This window comes from Somniosus microcephalus, chromosome 24 (genome assembly GCF_052327205.1).
Source record: "Somniosus microcephalus isolate GS21.2 chromosome 24, FLI_Smic_1.0, whole genome shotgun sequence".
Lineage (NCBI taxonomy): Eukaryota > Metazoa > Chordata > Chondrichthyes > Squaliformes > Somniosidae > Somniosus > Somniosus microcephalus.
This window is the reverse complement of record NC_141010.1, coordinates 13,642,153-13,662,232: the sequence shown is the minus strand read 5'-3', so window position 1 is coordinate 13,662,232 and position 20,080 is coordinate 13,642,153. Positions and strand designations below refer to the sequence as shown.

Sequence of the window (20,080 nt, the reverse complement as noted above, 5' to 3'; positions counted from 1 at the left end):
CTTCTGTTAAAAATGTCTTAACTCCTTTTGCTTTATTGTTTCAAGCAAATGGAAATATCTACCCGAGAACTGATTGTGCCACAGCTTGGTTGAGGAAGCCAAATGCAAAGAAACTTGTAAATGTGCTCCAATTTAATGATGCATGTGGAATACAGGAAACTTTTTTATCCGGGACCGGCGTGGTGCCGGTTTATCAAAAAGTCCGGATTGCAGAGAGGTATAGTTAAAGGTACGAGAGCTCCGTACACAGCAACAAATCCAGGCTTCCCTGTTGCTTAACAACAGGTGCAGGAACCCCGGCCACAGACCAAGCGTCCCTGTTGCTTAGCAACAGGTGCAGGAACCCCGGTTACACGGCCACAGATCCAGGAATGGCCACTAATATGAAGTAAAACTTACCTGAACCTACTCCTGAATTTTGCCGGTTAACAGAGATTTCCGGTTATTTAGGTGCCGGTAAATCAAGAGTTTCCTGTAATAACATCGTCCTCATACATATTAGGGAGTTATAAAATAGGCAAACCAGCTCCGGTAATTCAAACCAAAACCATTTCAAAACCACTATTGTGTCCTCTCTCTAAAATGACATCTTGCCAAGTACTTTTGTAAAATGTTAGAGGTGTCATTGCCAGCATGTTAGTAAAATTGAATGATGAGCATGCAAATTTTTTGTGCTATGTCTGGTGATTAACACCCCACAGTATGATACTGTAATAGGATTTGTCCTTTGGAAAAGTAGGCTGTGGCTGCAGAGAGCACTTTGTGTAACACTAGGTTGAGATAGTGTTGGGAGCAGTTTAAGGTGATGAATTAAAAATGTCACAGAAGAAGCACATCTCACATTAAAATGTATTAGTTTTGTGCAATGTTTCCTATAGTGTATTGGTAAATAGGCCAACTGGCAACACTGCTGAGAGTGGAAAAGAGACTTACAACCACCTCTCACCAATACTTGCATAATTAAATTGGGGAATATTTACAAGTTATCTTTGTGTTTTTATCTGTCTTAAGCAAGCTGTGGTCCAATTAATCGCAACTAGTTATTTTCAGAAGGTTGTGGGTTGAAGTCCCACTCCAGGGACTTGAGCACATAAAGCTAGTCTGACACTCCAGTGCAGTGCTGAGGGAGCGCAGCACTGTCAGAGGTGCCATCTTTCGGATGAGACGTTAAACCGAGGCCCCGTCTGCGCTCTCAGGTAGACGTAAAAGATCCCGTGGGCACTATTTCGAAGAAGAGCAGGGGAGTTATACCCGGTATCCTGGCCAATATTTATTCCTCAAGGATATTCAGCTACTTTTAGTGACAAGTAATTGCATTTGACCATTAAAGCTGCTAGAATCTTGTCAAGCTGTATGTCATTACGATCATTGTTTTTTGCTTCCTTTGGGAAGATCATGGCTTGTTAAACTAATAATACAACAGGAGAGCCATTTGCTTCCTTTACTACCCCTTCAAACTTTGTCAATAGATTTCAGTGGTCAAAAATCATGGCCCAAAATTAGCGGTTGGAGGCTTCCCGCGGGCGGATGCCTTCGACCTGTTTTAAAAAAAAAAAAAAAAAAAAAATCTACGACTTTACCTGGTGATCCGAGAGGTACGGAGGTTCGCACGCCTGGGCCTCTCCGGGTACCCGCAGGTAGAGGCTCACGTATTCCGGGGCGCAGGCGGTTCGCAAGCGCCCTTGGGATCACGTGCGCTGGCCCAACCAATGAAAGAAGGGAATCCCCATTCATATTTATGGGAGTTCCGTACAAATGGAATCCCCATAAGTATGAATAGGAATCACTTTATAAAAAAAAAAAAATACATGAACACATGAAATAAAAAAAGTTACATATTTAAAATTAATTAAAATGTCATTTAATTAAATACTTTAAACATTTAATTAAAAAAAAAAAAAAAATGTTTTAACAGGGCTAAAAAATAAAGTTACCTTATTGGACAGGGTTTTTAAAGTATAAATGAGTGATAACATTTTATTTTTCTATTTTTTAAAACTCTTATGCTGGTAAAAGCAGGCCTTACACCTGCTTTTACCTGGTGTAAGAATTTCAAGGGTTTTCGCTGGGCAGAAATTGGGCAAAGAGCGCAACTCTCTGTCCGCTGAGGCCCTCTTCCCGGGGATGCAGATGATCTGTCAAGAGAATTCTTCGCATGCCTAAACCCGGAACTTGCGCGGCCCCTATGGGTGCATACACACCTCGTATGCACCCATGGGGGTCGCAAATTACGGCCCCATATCTTGCATGCAAACCATGAAATGCAAAAACTGCATTGTGAGAGGAGTAACCTCAAAGCCTGAAAATGTTGAGGAATTGTATTTCATTCTAATATTTTTGAAATTCTAATTCTCGTAGTTTTAAATCACTTGTAATTACATTTTTAGTAGTAAATTGCTAAATATTTAAATTTGTTCATTTTTAATGGAGCTATCTTTAGTGACCGCTTGTAATAGCTTCTCGTAGCCATATACAGTATGTGGAAAAACCCTTTTGTTCTCTGGATTATGTTGACTGGTTGAGCAGTTATGTTCCATCTGTCAACATAAAGTGCTCTTCAAACGCTGCTGGGAAGTGTTTTCTGCTACACAGTAGTGCAAAATGTGCTGTGTAGTTGCTCCAAACTGATGTGCATTTGGATTTAAGCCTTTGCTTTGGGTGGGTGCAATCTCCAGGAGGTGGTCTTTGGGCTTTACATTGGCTGCAATACACCTACCATCTGTGTAAACAAGTTTGTTACATTTAATAAAGTTTTAAAACGCCAAGCTGCTCTACTGGGCTGTCTTCATGTTTTTAGGCCAACTCTACTACTGGCTATTTAGTTATTAAAAATGTCACAGTCATTTAACTTTGCATCCATGGAGCTCTGCTTTTCCCCCCTGTTGGAGAGCTGGCAGTATGATTGAGATGTAAATGGACTTTGCATGTGCTAAATAAGGACACTAAGTGCTTTAGTATGTGCACAGACCATTTTCATCTCTGTTGCCTTGGTGAAGTCTGTGGATAGAAACCAGTGACTTGTAACTTGTATTGGCTTCAGCATAACCTAAAATCGTTCGAGAGGAACAGTGTTTAAATAGAGACCTGCAGCATACCTGCTGCTCTGTCCTATTTCCTTTTTTCTGTTTGCATTGCTGAAAAGGGAGAGATTCGAGGACCATGATTTTAGTTTTAATTCTAGATCTGACTGCAGCTCAAGACCAAAATGTGCGTCTCTGCAGTCAGGTCTTCAGAGGTTGGGTTGTCTGTATTGGGGTACTGTGCATCTGCAATTGAGGCCCCTTTATTCATGTCTATCTGCCTTAAAACTCTGTGTACCCTTATGTTTCTGTATGTTATGAATCCACCCTGCAATATAAATAGAATAGATGCCATGGCATTGGCTCCCTTGGGCAATATCTTGAAGTAGTTCGGAACTAATAAGTTGATGATAACAGAAAATGCTGGAAACACTCAGCAAGTCAGGCAGCATCGAGGAGAGAGAAACGGAGTCAACGTTTCGAGTCGGGTCCCTTCGTCAGAACACGAAGGGTCTCCGACTCGAAACGTTGACTCCGTTTCTCTCTCTTCGATGCTGCCTGACCTGCTGAGTGTTTCCAGCATTATCTGTTGTTTCAGATTTCCAGCATTCGCAGTATTTTGCTATTGTATTAATAAGTTGATCCTACCTTAAAAACCACCTCTTCCACCAAGCTTTCGGTCACCTTCACGGTTTCCTTTTCTCCTCATGCCCCTGCAAAGTGCCTTATGGCTTTTTCTACGTTAAAGGCACTATATAAATGCAAATATAGTATTTCATGAAGATGGAATAATAAGTAAACCCTATTTGTTAGTCTATGCCTGCATCTATTGGGGAAAAGAGCAGGGGAATGAAACTAATTGGATAGCTCTTTCAAAGAGCCGGCACAAGCACGATGGGCTGAATGGCCTCCTTCTGTGCTGTACCATTCTATGATTCTATTTTAAATATTTTACAGAAATTCCTCCAGGAAGGTTTCAACCTACTGGTTGGAGTTTTTTCAGCTTGTGGACTTCACTTTGTGTTAACAGTTACACTGCGGGGTGCTAATTTTACAGACTAATACTGTGTACAAAGCAGAATTGTAATTGTATTTACATTTTTGGGGGAGCAGCCATTGCACGCTATTTATAGGTGCAGGTCTTCATGGGCCATCTGGAATCTGAGACCTGATTGTAGCGGCGTGCAGATAGGTGGGACCAGTTTGATTCAAGTGACGGATTCAAACAGTCATTTGTGTTTCTGTGGTGTCGGTTCTTTGCTGGTCCCGTCATTTATATTTCGTGCAGCTGATAGAGGAACTGTGCATATCTTGTTTGCCGTGTTTCTCTAATGTAAAGACACCTACAGAAAATATTCACTTCGAGCTATAGATCAACATGGCAGGAACTGCAAAGTTCCAATAGGAAACTTGCCATTAGAATAAATTTCAGGAAAACTAGTTGTCAAAAGGTTGTCCATGAAAGCATTCAGTTGGGAGGGAACTGAGAATTCTGCCCAATTATTTGCATGCTACCGTCAAACCTTATTTATACTATTTGAGACAATGGTATTTCTGATTATACTGTTTTTTTTAATTAAATCTCTCTTTCATTTGAATTAAATAAGTTTTATTTGAAATCTGAATTCATTGTTTTGAGGGCTGAGAAGTCAAATATCTGTGTACTGTGGGTGGGTGGGTTGGGAAGGTGAACATAAATTTTACACACATTTGACTGACATGACAACCTTCAAGAAAAAAAACATGAAAGCTCCCACACACATCTCGCTTGAAACTGCTCGCACTTCAGCAGTGGAATGGCACAAAGCGCTATGTTCACGATGAAGGAAAATGATGCAGAACGCAGACAAAATTCAGGATGGAAAGGGAGCCAAAATGATGTCTCAACAGGGAAGTGTAAGGAGGTTAGGGAGCATTGCTTTCACAATTCTGGGAGCTGTTGATTATTTGGCAGTTGCAGAATGTCTGCAGTTCTGCACCAGTGGAGAGTGTTGTCTTCAGCTAGTGACATTCAGCAATGCCCATGAGGACTGTTTGCCCCATTAAAAAAGGATCTTGTCTTTAGCTGGTTATCAAAGTGGAAGAAAGTACCCCAAATTTCCCTATTGGAAGGAAGAAAGAGACGTATTGACTCCAGGTGAAAGCAGCAGTGCGGTACTTAACCAGACAGACCTCGATGGGTTTGATTCCTGTGCTGCAGTTGGCTTCCTGGCACCTGGGTAAAGGAAGGGAAAATCTAGACCGGTTTTCTGTTCCTTATCATCAACGTTCCCTCTAAGCGCGGCCGCGCAGCTCTCTGCCTGTCCCGCGCAGCCCGGGACCGGCTTTTTCAGTGTAAACTTTCGCACTTGTGCGAAACTGTGAATGGGCTATGCAGCCCCTTAAAGAGGCTGTGCACCAAAAAAAAAAATAGGGGGAACATTGCCGATCAGTGAACCTCTGCTGGAAAATATGGCTCGGCTGTGATGTCTTGTCACAGTCAAATAGCTTGCTGACATTCACATTTTAAGCTCAAACAAAAATGGCCACTTCATTGAGATAACAATAAGCTGCTGATGCCTTCGGAACCACACCCCAGTATGTGTACTTGCCCTCAGAAAAGGAGAGAGAATTGAGGTACCTGTATGTTTTTCATAAAATAAAGAAAATAGCAAATTTGCATATTTGACATGCTCATAGAAACTCTGAAGACTAACTAGATGTGACAACTGACTTTGGTCCAAGTAAAAATTCTGTACAAAAGAATAGCGCTTCATCTCTAAGGCACAAATTGCTACGTGGGATTATGATGTGGTTGCATTAACAGAGAAATGGCTCGAGCAAGACCAATATTCTTGGTTACCAAGTATTCAGGAATGATAGAGAAGGAAAAAGGAGGGGGTGTGGCAGTATTGATTAAGGATGATACAGTTGTAAATAGAAAGGGTATACTAGATCATTCTAGGATTGAATCTATTTGGCTTGAGTTGAGGAACAGAGGGGGAGGTTTTCAAGATGAGCGGTTTTAATAGAGTAGATAGAGAAAACATATCCCTCTGGTGAGTGGGTCAATATCTGGAGGTCATGGGTTCAAAATCATTCATAAAAGATCTAGGGGAGATGAGGAAAAACTTTCTTCACTCAGTTGTCAGGATCTGGAACGCTCTACCTGAAAAGGTGGTGGATGCTAAACCCATCAATAATTTTAAGTGAGTTGGACAGGTACTTGAGGATGAGGAACTTACAAGGTTACGGACAAAAAGCGAGGGTGTGGGACTGAGCACAACTGCTCTTGCAAAGAGCCAGCGCAGGTACGATAAGTCGAATGGCCTCCTTCTGTGCTGTAAGTTTCTATGAGTCTATGTACAACCTGTGGTGAACCAGTTGCTTAAATTGTGGATCAAAAGTGAAAGTTTGGAACTCTTTTCTGCAAATGGCAACTGATACTAGGTCAGTTATTAATTTTAAATGAGACTGATAGATTTTTGTTAACCAAAGGTATTAAGGGCTATGGGGCAAAGGTGGGTATATGGAGTTAGGTCACAGATCAGCCATGATCTCATTGAATGGCGGAACAGGCTTGAGGGGCTAAATGGCCTACTCCTGTTCCCATGTTCCTAACGTCTCATATATCAAGAATACTCATCTAAGACACAGGATTAAAAAACTTGGAAGAATTTCTACATCGCACCAAACACTGGAAATGGGTGGAGACTTGATTTATTTTATATCCAATCATCTGTGTATTTTTTGTACCAATAAATTTGTTTCATGAGCCTTTGTTGATTTGGATTTATTGATTGTAATCGTGCTTGGCTTATTTCCTTTTATAATAGACCAGTATTTACCTCACTAAAGCTGCCAAGCCAATTAATATATCATTTACACAGCCTAAAAAAATGGACCATCTTATTTTCCAGTGTTTTGGTGCAAACTCTGGTGTAGAGAATTAAAAATAATTAGCAGGAAGCATTTTCCTTTATTAGATGGAACTTGGTACAAGATATCAAATGGGCAGCAGATGAGCTGAAGTTTACGGAGGCTGGCCACGAGAGCATTGGAATAGCCAAGTGAAGGTGACAAGGGCGTGGATGAGGGTTGCAGCAGCAGATGGCTGAGGTACGGGTGGAGCCGGGCGATGATATCAAGGTGCAATTAGGTACTCTTTGTGGTGGAGATGATATAGGGTTAGAAGCTCAGCTTGGGATCGAAGAGTTGGAGAGGTTGAACTGGGTATTGTCAGCGTACGTGTGGAAACTGAATTCATGTCTGCGGATGTTGTCACCAAGAGGGATAGCATATAGATGAGGGAGGATTGGGCCAATGATAGATATATATAGTCATTACGGCACAGAAGGAGGCCATTCGGCCCATCAAGTCCGTGCCAGCTCTCTGTAGAGCAATCCAGTCAGTCCCATTCCCCCGCTCTATCACCGTAGCCCTGAAAGTTTATTTCCCTTGAGTGCCTATCCAATTTGCAAAGAGAATTCTGTGGAATTCTCTGCCACAGAGGGCGGTGGAGGCTAGTTCATTAAATATATTCAAGAAAGAGTTGGATATATTTCTTGAGGCTAAAGGGATATGGGGAAAAGGCAGGGACAGGGTACTGAATTTGGATGATCAGCCATGATCACATTGAATGGCGGAGCAGGCTCGAAGGGCTGACTGGCCTTCTCCTGCTCCTATCTTCTATGTTTCCTTTTGAAATCATTGATTGTCTCCGCTTCCTCCACCCTCGTCAGCAGCGAGTTCCAGGTCCTCACCACTCGCTGCGTAAAAAAGTTCTTCCTCACATCCCCCCTGTATCTCTTGCCCAATACCTTAAATCTGTGTCCCCTAGTTCTTGTACAATCAGATAATGGGAACAGCCTTTCTCTGTCTACCTTATCCAAACCCGTCATAATCTTGTACACCTCTATCAAACCTCCCCTCAGCCTCCTTTGCTCCAAGGAGAAAAACCCCAGCTTCTCCAACCTAACCTTGCAGCAAAAATCCATCATCCCTGGAACCATTCTGGTAAATCTCCTCTGTACCCTCTCAAGCACCTTCACATCCTTCCTAAAGTGTGGTGACCAGGACTAGACTGACTGACCCATGTTCAACTGATGTTCTCATGGAACCCATCTCCACTTCAGCCTTCAAAGGATGCAATATTCTAGTTGTGGCCTAACCAGTGCTTTATAAAGGTTCAGCATAACTTCCCTGCTTTTGTACTCAGTACCTCTATTTATGAAGCCCAAGATCCCATATGCTTTGCTAACTACTCTCTCAGTATGTCTTGCCACCGTCAAAGATCTATGCACATGACCCCCCAGGTCCCTCTGTCCCTGCACACTCTTTAGAACTGTGCCATGAAGTCTATATTGCCTCTCCCTGTCCCTTCTGCCAAAACGCAGCACCTCACACTTCTCTGTATTAAATGAAATCTACCACTTGTCTGCCCATTCTGCTAGCCTATCTGTGTCCTGTTGCAGTCAATTTTTTTTTGTTTGCCACACCTCCAAGTTTGGTACCATCAGCAAATTTTGAAGTTTTACTCTGTATTCCAATATCCAAGTCATCATATATAATCAATATCAAAAAATACAGTGGTCCTAGCACTGATCCTTGGGGAACACCAGTGTCTACCATCCTCCAGTCTGAAAAACAACCATTTACCACGAATTGTTGTTTTCTGTCCTTAAGCCAATTTCTTATCCAAGCTAACGCTGACCCTCCTATTCCTTGAGCCTCAATTTTGTTAACCAGCCTTTTATGTGGTACTTTGTCAAACGCTTTCTTAAAATCCATACAGACAATATCCTTCATCAACCTTCTCTGTTACTTCATCAAAAAATTCAATTAGATTAGTCAAACACGATCTGCCTTTAACCAGTAATGCTACCCCACCTCCCTTTCCTTTTTGCCTATCTTTCCTGAATATCGAATACCCCTGGATGTTGAGTTCCCAGTCCTGGCCTTCCTTGAGCCACGTTTCCGTAATCCCAACCAAATCGTATTTGTTTACTTCTATTTACGCAGCCAATTCATCCACCTTATTACAAAAGCTCCTCGCATTAAGACACAAAGCCTTCAGGCTTGTTTTTTTAACGCTCTTAGACCTATTAGAATTATTACATACATGCATTCCAAACCTGTCTTTGTATTCCTCGTAGTCCTTCTTCGTCTGCTCCTATCTATAATGGTATGACTTCCTTCTCTCTAGTATAATCCAACACTCTCCCTCCTTTATGCACCTTATTCCACTTTTCTACTTCTATATGCTGGTGCCCACCCCCCTATATGTAATGTGTCAGCCTAAATTATATGCTCAAGTCTCTGGAGTGTGACTTGAACCCACAACCTTCTGAGTCAGGCAAGAGTGCTACCACTGTGACAAGGCTATCAGGGAGGGGTAATGCACCATGGTCATAGTCATTGAAGATCTCTTTGATTGGGTCACTTTTGGTGCTGTGGCAGGGGCTGAAGCTTGATTGGAGCGATTCAAACGGGAAGTTGTGGAAAGATGGGCATAGATTTTGGAGGCATCAACATGTTGAAGGACTTTGGAGAGGAAAGGGAGATTGGAGATGGGATAGTAGTTTGCAAGAACAGAGGGGTTGAGGGTGGTTTTTTTGAGGGAGTTATGATGGAAATTTGGAAAGGGAGGGGACAGTGTCTGAGGAAATGGAACCATTTGCAATGTCAGGAGGGAAGTTGAGTGGTCAGTTTATGGGGTTGGAGTCACGGGAGCGTAAGATGGGTCACGTGGATAAGATGAGCTTGGAGAGAGCCTGAGAGGAGAAAGTAGAGCGACAAGTTCAGGGCTTGGGCAGGTGGGTCCTGGGGGAGGGTTGACTTGGGGGAAAGCAGCAGATGCAGCTGAACAGATGGTCCTAATTTTAGTGACAAGTCTGTGAGATCCTTGTACTTGCTGGAGGTGAGAGGGGTTTAAGGAGATTGGTTAGACCAAAGCCATCGTCTTCTCAACTCCATACCCTCACCGCTGATTCCATCCCCATCGCTGACCATTACCTCGGGGTGAACAAGACTGTTTGCAACCTTAGTGTCTTATTCGACTCCGAGATCTAATGATGGATGGATAAAGCAGTTGTGTATTTTTTGTTAAACCACAAGTTAACTAACCACATAACCAGAGAGGATGAAATTTATTGGTTGGGGTTGATGAGTGTAAAAGTATTGTGTTTATACTGAATATTTAAATTCTTCTCTCTCTCTCTCTCTTCCCTAAACATGCCACGCGATTAACTGTAAAATACTTTGCGGTTCTAATGGAAATAACTTTCTCTCGTCGTATTTATTTAAAATGACAGCTGAGGGAAGTTTCTATTTGTGTGCCAGTGATTACTGAGTTCATCTGTTAAACATTGACCTAAATTTGCACCAATGAAAAAATTTCAACACATTTTGTAGAAGGCATAAATGGATTTAAAAACTGTGCAAACTATAGAATGGCAAAGGTATTTCACACTGCTGTATTAATATAATAATTTTAGATGCAAAACTTTGAGTGCCTTCATAATTTGCATTAAAATTTATGTTCTTATGACATTTTACCTGCTTTTTGAATGATTTTCATACCAGCCTTTGTCGGTACTTTCAGGGAATTCCATTTATTGTAGTGATCGTTTACACACTTTTTTCTATTACAGCTATGGAGCACTGTGTAGCCACTTCTGGTCGTGCCATCCTGCTGCAATAGTTTCAGTATTTTGGCTTTGTTTTTATTGTGGTAGTGATCCGTCTTGGACTAATTGCAATACAACAGGCCACTAAGATTGGAGACATGGCCAATGAGAAGTGGACGTTTATTTCCTCAGTGCATTTTTAGTTTAATTAGTAGTGGGGGTTGGGAGGGCGGGGGGGGAGGTGGTGGAGAGGAAGGTTAAGGTCAATATAGTTATTTGGGAGGATATTTAATTGTACGGTTAGGAATGACTGGGTACAGACTTGAGTGCAGCATGTGACTAATTATCACATAGCTATGGGCATCCTGTGCTATGTTTGAGTAATGACTGCTCTGTTCATCTAGAATGGGGAAGTTGAAGATAATGTACTTGGTGAAGGCGAAAGTCAGTGGTTTAAATATTGTACAAGACTGTGTAACTGGTTTTATCTGTACAAATGTCTGGTCAGATTGCGGCATGGTAAAATATTGTACATTTGCATCTCATGGTGGTTGAAATACTGAACCTTGGGTAATATCAACTGGTTATAAGGAAATCTATAATTGCGAGAGAGACTGTGTTAAATTTCTGTTACGAGGAGACGGGCAGTGGCTGAGCCATGTTGTACACTGAATTTGCAGAGGTGGAAATGTATAAAGTGTGGGGTAGTACCATTTGTATTGGTCCCAAAAGTTTATCAGATATAAACCGATCATTTGGAAGAATCAAAGGCGTTTATGCACGTCTGTGCAGAGTGACTGTTGCCATTGTGTGCAGAGTGCTGCAATAAAATGTTTTGTGGGCAAAAATTGATGAGTGCTTACGTGATTTTTTTTTTTGCAGTGAAGCTGTATAAATACAGGGAATAAGTTCTTAGCACTGTATTTAAATTCAGAAGATTAATGCCATCCAACTTCATTATAAGATTCTCTGAATACATTTATCTATAAAGAATTAAATGATTGAATGGGACAATGGAAGGCACAGCAGTATCTCTGCTGTTTGACACATCTTCCATAGACTGCAACATCAAAATCGAACCATATTGGAATGCATTATTGCACAAAGAAGACTTCAAAATCTTATGAATGATAATTTAGTTGACTACAATATGTTTCTTTGACATGGGGCTTGTTGCATTAAGGAATCGTGAACAAAACTATTTTTCTTTCATTAGATTTTTTGAGCTCACGATGACGGACATGAGTTCTAGGAAATGAAACCCATCTTAACTTTTTTTTTCCTATTCGTTTATGGGATGTGGGCGTCGCTGGCAAGGCCAGCATTTATTGCCCATCCCTAATTGCCCCTTGAGGAGGTGGTGCAGTCAAATTACTATGTTTCTCAAAAAGACAGAAACAAACAACATAGAAACACAACCCAGTAAACTGTACAACACCAAAAAATCGTACAGATGGGCCAAAAACGACACGGAAAAATACCAGAAAACAATTAGCAATGCATCAACTCAAGCTCTCTTAGACACCTTTCTGGATAACATATACACTCACAATAAAGAAGGCGTAAACCGGGCAGTTAGTAAACTAAACAATATTTTTGATAATTTGGCAACAAATGCAAACTTGAAAGCTCGCAAGAACAAACCCAAAACAAAAAACTATGAAAAATGGTTTGACCATGATTGCCATAACATGAGGAAAAAACTTAGAAAACTATCAAACCAAAAACACAGACATCCAGAAAACGAGGAATTACGCCTTACTTATTGTCAGACGCTAACACAATACAGAAACACACTCGGGACCAAAAAAGAGCAATTTATTAAGAATACACTCAGCTCCATGGAGGAATCCATTGAGTCGAATTGTTTCTGGGACAACTTGAAAACACTACACAAAAAACAACACGACGATTTGTCCATTCAAAATGGGGACACATGGGTAAACCACTTTGAAAAATTATACCAGAAAAACACACTAGGACCAGAGCAACACCAAATACGCAAAAAACTTGAAAAGCTTGAAATGGCCATAAAAGATAACCAAAACCCGCTAGACGCCATAATAACAGAAAAAGAACTTCTTGAAAAACTCAAGGACCTGCGACCAGGAAAAGCTTGCGGGACAGACGGCATACTAAACGAGATGATTAAACACGCAGACGACAAACTGAAACTGGCTATCCTAAAACTCTTCAACTTGGTTCTGAGTGTCGGTTATTTCCCTGACATCTGGAACAAAGGACTCATAACACCCATATACAAAAGTGGGGACAAAATCGACCCAAACAACTATCGAGGCATCTGTGTAAACAGTAACCTGGGGAAGGTATTCTGTAGCATCATAAACAAAAGACTTATAAACTTCCTTGAAGAGCACAATGTCTTGAGTAAAAGCCAAATTGGATTCCTGCCAAACTATAGAACATCCGATCATATCTTCACCCTACAGACCCTAATTGACAAACACGTTCACCATAACAAAAGCAAAATCTACGCATGCTTTGTAGATTTCCAGAAGGCTTTCGACTCCATCTGGCATGACGGTTTATTCCTGAAACTTATCGAAAGCGGGGTAGGAGGGAAAACATATGATGTAATTAAATCAATGTATACAAACAATAAATGTGCAGTTAAAAATGGAGACAAACAAACAAAATACTTCCCACAGGGGCGGGGGGTGACGCAGGGCTCGCCAATCTCACCGACACTCTTTAATATTTACATTAATGGATTGGCAAAACTACTTGAACAATCTACAGCACCCGGCCTCACCCTATATGAATCCAAGGTTAAATTCCTCCTCTATGCCGACGACCTGGTTCTGCTGTCACCAACTAAGGAGGGTCTACAGCAGAACCTGGACCTGCTGGAGTCGTACTGCCAGACTTGGGCCCTGACAATAAATCCCCAAAAAACCAAAGTCCTTGTGTTCCAGCAAAGATCCAAACAACATGGACCCACAATAAATTTCACAGTAGGAACAACCAAAATTGAACAAACCACTCACTACACATACTTGGGCTTAAAAATCAGTTCTACGGGAAACTTCAAACTGGCTGTGAATGAACTGAAAGAGAAAGCAAGAAGGGCTTTCTATGCCATCAAAAAATCAATCCAAATAGAAATCCCAATTAGCATTTGGCTCAAAATTTTCAAATCAGTAATTGAACCAATTGCACTCTATGGCAGTGAGGTCTGGGGACCACTAACACAACAAGATTTTGCAAAATGGGACAAACACCCAATTGAGATCCTACATGCGGAATTCTGTAAAAGTATCCTCCGGACTCAAAGGAAAACAGTAAACAACGCATGCAGGGCGGAACTAGGCCAATACCCATTAATAATCACTATCCAAAAAAGAGCCACCAAATTTTGGAATCACCTACAAATGAGCAACCCCCAATGCTATCACTACGACGCCCTGAAATGCCAAGAGCTGACCATAAAGAAGAATACCCTCAGTCAACTAGTCCTGGGACTCAATAAAGTAACTAATAACAATACTAACAATAACCAGCCCCAGGACAGTGACAGGGTAACACAAAGAATTCGACCCAACACAATCGTCGCTGAGCAAAAGGAAAAATATCTGTCATATTGGGCAGAAACAACAAAAACCCAAAGCAAACTCAATTGCTACTTGGCCCTAAACAGACAATACAACATAGCTGATTACCTGACCATGGTAAAGGATAACAAACTGAGAAGAACCTTGACAAGGTACAGACTTAGCGAACATAGCCTAGCGATCGAAAAAGGCAGACACAGGCAGACCAGGCTGCCAAGAGAAGACAGGATATGCTCTCACTGCAGTCAGGGAGTAGTTGAGACAGAGATGCACTTCCTCACAGCCTGTGGAAAATATCAGGGCATCAGAGAGAATTTCTATCAAAAATTCTCACAAATATGCCCTGAATTCAGAAATCTGACTGACAACCAAAAACTCCCATTCCTACTGGGGGAGGAGAGAAGCTGTGTAACACTGGCGGCACACTATGTTACAGCTTGCCATGAACAGAGGGACAACCAGTAAACTAAGACAAGAGTATATATAAACAAGGCGAAAATATATTTATAAACTCAGGGATATACCTGTTTATACACTGTATGAATGGAACCGCGTTTATGTGTTCAACCATAAATGTATTTTGATGCTTTGGCAACATAAGATGTACCTTATCATGCCAATAAAGCGATTTGTATTGTATTGTATTGTATTGGTGAGCCGCCGCCTTTTGCACCTAGTACCTCTATTGAGCACTCTTTTATGTCAGAAATAGCAATTGTAACTCCCACTAAATTGTCCCCAAAATGCTCATTTACATAAGAACATAAGAAATAGGAGCAGGAGTAGGCCAATCGGCCCCTCGAGCCTGCTCCGCCATTCAATAAGATCATGGCTGATCTGATCCTAACCGCCAATCCACTATCACAGAGCCATCTCCTGAATCTAACAGAATTAGACACACGAAATAGGAGCAGGACCAGGCTACACGGTCCCTGGGCCCGCTCCGCTACCCACAGGGCCATGACCGATCCGAACCTAGACTCATGTCCAAATTCCTGCCCGCTCCCCGTAACCCTTAATTCCCTTTACTTCTAGGAAACTGTCTATTTCTGTTTTAAATTTATGTAATGATGTAGCTTCTACAGCTTTTTGGGGCAGCATATTCCATGGACCTACCACCCTCTGAGTGAAGTAGTTCCTCCTCATCTCAGTTTTGAAAGAGCAGCCCCTTATTCTAAGACTATGCCCCCTAGTTCTAGTTTCACCCATCATCGGGAACATCTTCCCCGCATCCACCCGATCCAACCCCTTCACAATCTTATATGTTTCAATAAGATCGCCTCTCATTCTTCTGAACTCCAATGAGTAGAGTCCCAATCTACTCAACCTCTCCTCGTATGTCCATCCCCGGGATTAACCGAGTGAACCTTCTTTGTACTGACTCGAGAGCAAGTATGTCCTTTCTTAAGTGTGGACACCAAAACTGTACGCAGTATTCCAGGTGCGGTCTCACCAATACCTTGTACAACTGAAGCAATACCTCCCTATTTTTATATTCTATCCCCCTAGCAATGAAAGCCAACATTCCATTGGCCTTCTTAATCACTTGCTGCACCTGCATACTAACCTTTTGAGTTTTGTGCACCAGGACCCCCAGATCCCTTTGTACTTCAGTACTTTCCAGTTTCTTGCCATTAAGATAATAACTTGCTCTACGATTTTTCCTGCCAAAGTGCATAACCTCACACTTTCCAGTATTGTATTCCATCTGCCAAATCTCTGCCCACTTACTTAGCCTGTCTATGTCCCCTTGCAGGTTTTTTATGTCCTCCTCACTCACTACTTTCCCTCCCATCTTAGTATCATCTGCAAACTTTGATATGTTACACTCGGTCCCCTCCTCCAAATCGTTAATATAGATTGTAAAGAGTTGGGGACCCAGCACTGACCCCTGCGGAACACCACTAGTTACTGATTGCCAGTCTGAGAATGAACCATTTATCCCAACTCTCTGCCTTCTGTTAGATAGCCAATCCTCTATACATGCCAGAATATTACCCCCAATCCTGTGATTTTTTATCTTAAGCAATAATCTTTTGTGTGGCACCTTGTCAAATGCCTTTTGGAAGTCTAAATACACTACGTCCACTGGTTCCCCTTTATCCACCCTATATGTTACTTCCTCAAAGAACTCCAGCAAATTTGTCAAACATGACTTCCCCTTCATAAAACCATGCTGACTTTGTCCTATTAAATTATGTTTATCCAAATGTCCTGTTACTGTCTCCTTAATAATGGACTCCAAAATTTTACCTACCACAGATGTTAGGCTAACCGGTCTATAGTTTCCAGCCTTCTGTCTACTGCCCTTTTTAAATAAGGGTGTTACATTAGCAGTTTTCCAGTCTGCCGGGTCCTTTGCCGAGTCCAGGGAGTTTTGGAAAATTATTACCAATGCATCCACAATCCCTACCGCCACTTCCCTCAAGACCCTAGGATGTAAGCCATCGGGTCCAGGTGATTTATCCGCCTTGAGTCCCATTATTTTACCGAGTACCACTTCCTTAGTGATTTTGATCGTGTTTAGCTCCTCCCCCCCCCCCCCCCCCCCCCTTTAGCCCCCTGTTTGTCCAGTGTTGGGATATTCTTAGTGTCTTCTACTGTAAAGACTGATATAAAATATTCATTCAGTGTTTTTGCCATCTCCATATTTCCCACCATTAATTTCCCAGTCTCATCCTCTAAGGGACCAACATTTACTTTAGCCACCCTTTTTCTTTTTGTATAACTATAAAAACTCTCTCTATCTGTTTTTTATATTTTTTGCTAATTTACTTTCATAATCTATCTTCCCTTTCTTAATCAATCTTTTTGTTATTTTTTGCTGTCTTTTAAAGTTTTCCCAATCCTCTATCCTCCCACTAGATTTGGCTACCTTATATGCCCTTGTTTTTAGTCGAATACTATCCTTAATTTCTTTACTTAGCCACGGATGGCTGTCTTTTCTACCTTTCAGCACTCCTCACTTCACGGGCTATTTTGTGGGCTTGCTATTAATGTTAAATATAGGCCCCATAGGGTTAAACTGCCCCATACCCACGTTGGGTCGAGACGACCAAATCATATTTCACATCAGACTGCTACAGCTAAGACAGAAAAGATTTGCATCATTAGCCTCGGCTGGATTTGGACCCGAGCCCCATGACTGAAAGGCCAGTGTTCTGGTGTGATCAGTGTTTTTTTAAAGCTTTTTTTGATGCAGTAACATGTAATGTGTTTTCCAGGACTCATCTACAATCTGAACTATCTCACTCTCTCCCTTCCACCCAGTGCTGTCAGTAATAGAATAGGCTCACTCTCACAACTGAGTCTCTAGTTTATGACAAAAAATGGCAAAGTTAGCAATGGAGATTATGAACACCCAGCATTCAGTCAATATCACACCCCGCTAATGGTAAAAACAAAGCCATAGCGATAACATGGAGTAAACACACGACCCTCCAGTGAAGCCACATTATTATCTTAATAATGGAGTTCACTGCTAATGTCATCGCCAGTATGCACTCTGCTGTTGAGAAGGCAGAATCTGTTGCTTATGCTTTCAAGAGTACCCACTTCCTGAAGTGAAAGGAGATTAAAAAAAGGCAATTCCGTAAAGCAACTGAAATATTATTTGGAAATGACTACTTCTGGCTCTGTGATGACAATTGGTATTATAACAATTTAAAAGCATACACTAATTTAGTCCCATGAATTAGCAGCACTTGCAAGTTTCTTTAACAAAGTAAGAATTTTAATAATTGCAGAATTTGTTTAATAGGAATGCAATTGCCTGCAATTTTTAAGCAGTTAAGCAATTACTGATGAATAACAAACCTTTGTGCCTTTTAAGCTCATGATGCTACTGATAAGCTTTTCTTTTTATTCCAAGACCTGAGAATAGCCCAGATTATAAATAATATGCCGAGATTACACATTTTGTGTGTTCTTGTTTCACTGCAGGTTGCTGAAAGTGCTAATCTGGACAAGGAGCTGATTGTGCATTGTAACTGCATCATAGGTTTAAAAAATAGCCACATCTCCCAATGTTTGCATGCGTATAGCAATATACAATAATGTGGTGCTTTAAGGGAGCTGGCCCTTGATTTAATCTCTTCTAATTTCAGAGGCCAAGTGACCTGAGTGGTGAGCAGAATAGTAAAGACAGTTAATATAAATGTTGTGAGCCATGGAAAGCACTAAAGCAAATAGAAGCTAGAACCTTTTCATATTGTGTAATTTATCTTAGAATGTAGTGAGCTAGCATTCCAGATCAACCTAGCACTCTGAATTATAGTGCTATGATCACACACACTAGAAATACTGGGTATTATTGGCTGAAAATCAAGTTTAGGAGATTTGGATTTTGTATTGCATTTCATATTGGGTTGCTTAACTATTTACAGGGCTAGATGTTAATCTTGGAGGGGGTTGGGAGGTTGAGTACTGCAGAGAGACAACTGTCTTTTGATATCTGTTTAGTTTGCATAATATTGAACTTTCCAGTCATACTCAAAGCTGCAAAAATCAACAATAGCAATCACAAAGAAGAAAACTGAAATTCGTTAAAAGTTTCAGGTTTTATAAGTAGACACTTAACATCTGTTTACTTGAGTGGAACCCTGAGATGCTTGTGGTGAGCCTCGCAGACCCAGTGTAATCTAATGAGTATTGTCTATAACACTGAAAAACCTTCCTGTATTTTCCAAACGATTATGTGTGTGTGAGCGCTCAGTTCTTCCCCATCATCTGGAAAATGTCTCCAGTCGTGGTTCACAAAAGCTACAGCAGCTAGCTTGGTGCCAATAGACCGCTGCCAATATTGCTGTCGTGCTAGACACAAAGAGAAGTCTAAGAGCACCCGAGTTAGCTGTTCCCTCCGTTTGTCCCTTCCATGGGGATATGCCTCACTTCAGCTTGCTGTCTGACTACTCTTTTGTTTACGCTGATTTTTATATTACAAAAGGGACAAAGAAAAAATGTCATACTTCAGTGGACCAAATGTTGGTAAGATTTAGCTGGTTGTCATTGGGAGTGAACACATTTGACTGTAAAACAAAGTACAAAGTGGATTGATTCATTAAGGAAAATAGCAGATGGAAGACAGCTGAGACTGCAAACTACAGAAGCGAGATCATTGGTGCTGAGTTACCATGAACCCTCTGGCCTTAGACCAAAGCTGGACAAGAAATGATGGAACTAATTTCTGGAAATGAAACTACTTCTATTAAAGTGTACTCACAGCATTCTTTATATGCATGTTAATTTTTATTTTCTTCTGATGTGCCAAGAATGGAGGTTGTAGCAGTGGCCATGGATATATCGGGTGCTCACCTACAGTAATGATTTTGATGGAATCTTGGAGGTAAATGAGTCATTGAATTCCAGTTATTATAGGTAACTATTGTATCTGAAGCTTTGCAAGGCACACTCAAATGCTACAGCACACACACATGAGAAAGGCACCTTGAATGCCACAACAATGAGTTCTAATTTTAAAAATAGATTGGATGGGATTGTTTTTAAAAAAAAAAAGTACAGTTCATTTTTAACTTGCTCACACAGGAAAAATAGGGAACCAACTTAAAGATAAAATCTGTAGCTCTATAGCAGGCACAATGACGGACGAAGCCTAGCAACATTACTTAGTCCGATAATGTGTGCTGTTTTTAAAATCGGGATCAAATGGTTGTGACACTTGAACGCGGTCTTTGTGCTGTTGCGTGGCTGGTGGTGATTGTCAAGAGGCTGAATATATTTCTTGAAGGACAGGGGCAGGTTGCAACAGCTGCACATTGATGTGAGGGAGCATGAAGACGTAATGGGAACAGAGAGCTGGCAGTGCCAGCTCTTTCAGGCTTTGACAAAATATTTTTAGTCCCTAGTGATAACTGTCAAAAGG

At 41.2% G+C, this 20,080-nt stretch overlaps 1 protein-coding gene across 9 annotated transcripts in view; it reads left to right on the top strand.

The window, feature by feature from the left end:
- Window positions 1–20,080, top strand: part of gpatch8 (G patch domain containing 8) — a 150,224-nt gene that overhangs the window by 9,266 nt on the left and 120,878 nt on the right. For 7 of the 9 annotated variants that reach the window (XM_085966247.1, XM_085966235.1, XM_085966246.1 and 4 more), the window contains exon 1: window positions 19,480–19,543. The exons of the other annotated variants lie outside the window; for them this stretch is intronic. The gene's annotated coding sequence lies outside the window, so the exon portion shown is untranslated. Of the gene's footprint in view, window positions 1–19,479; window positions 19,544–20,080 lie in introns of those variants that run through there. 9 annotated transcript variants of the gene reach the window in all.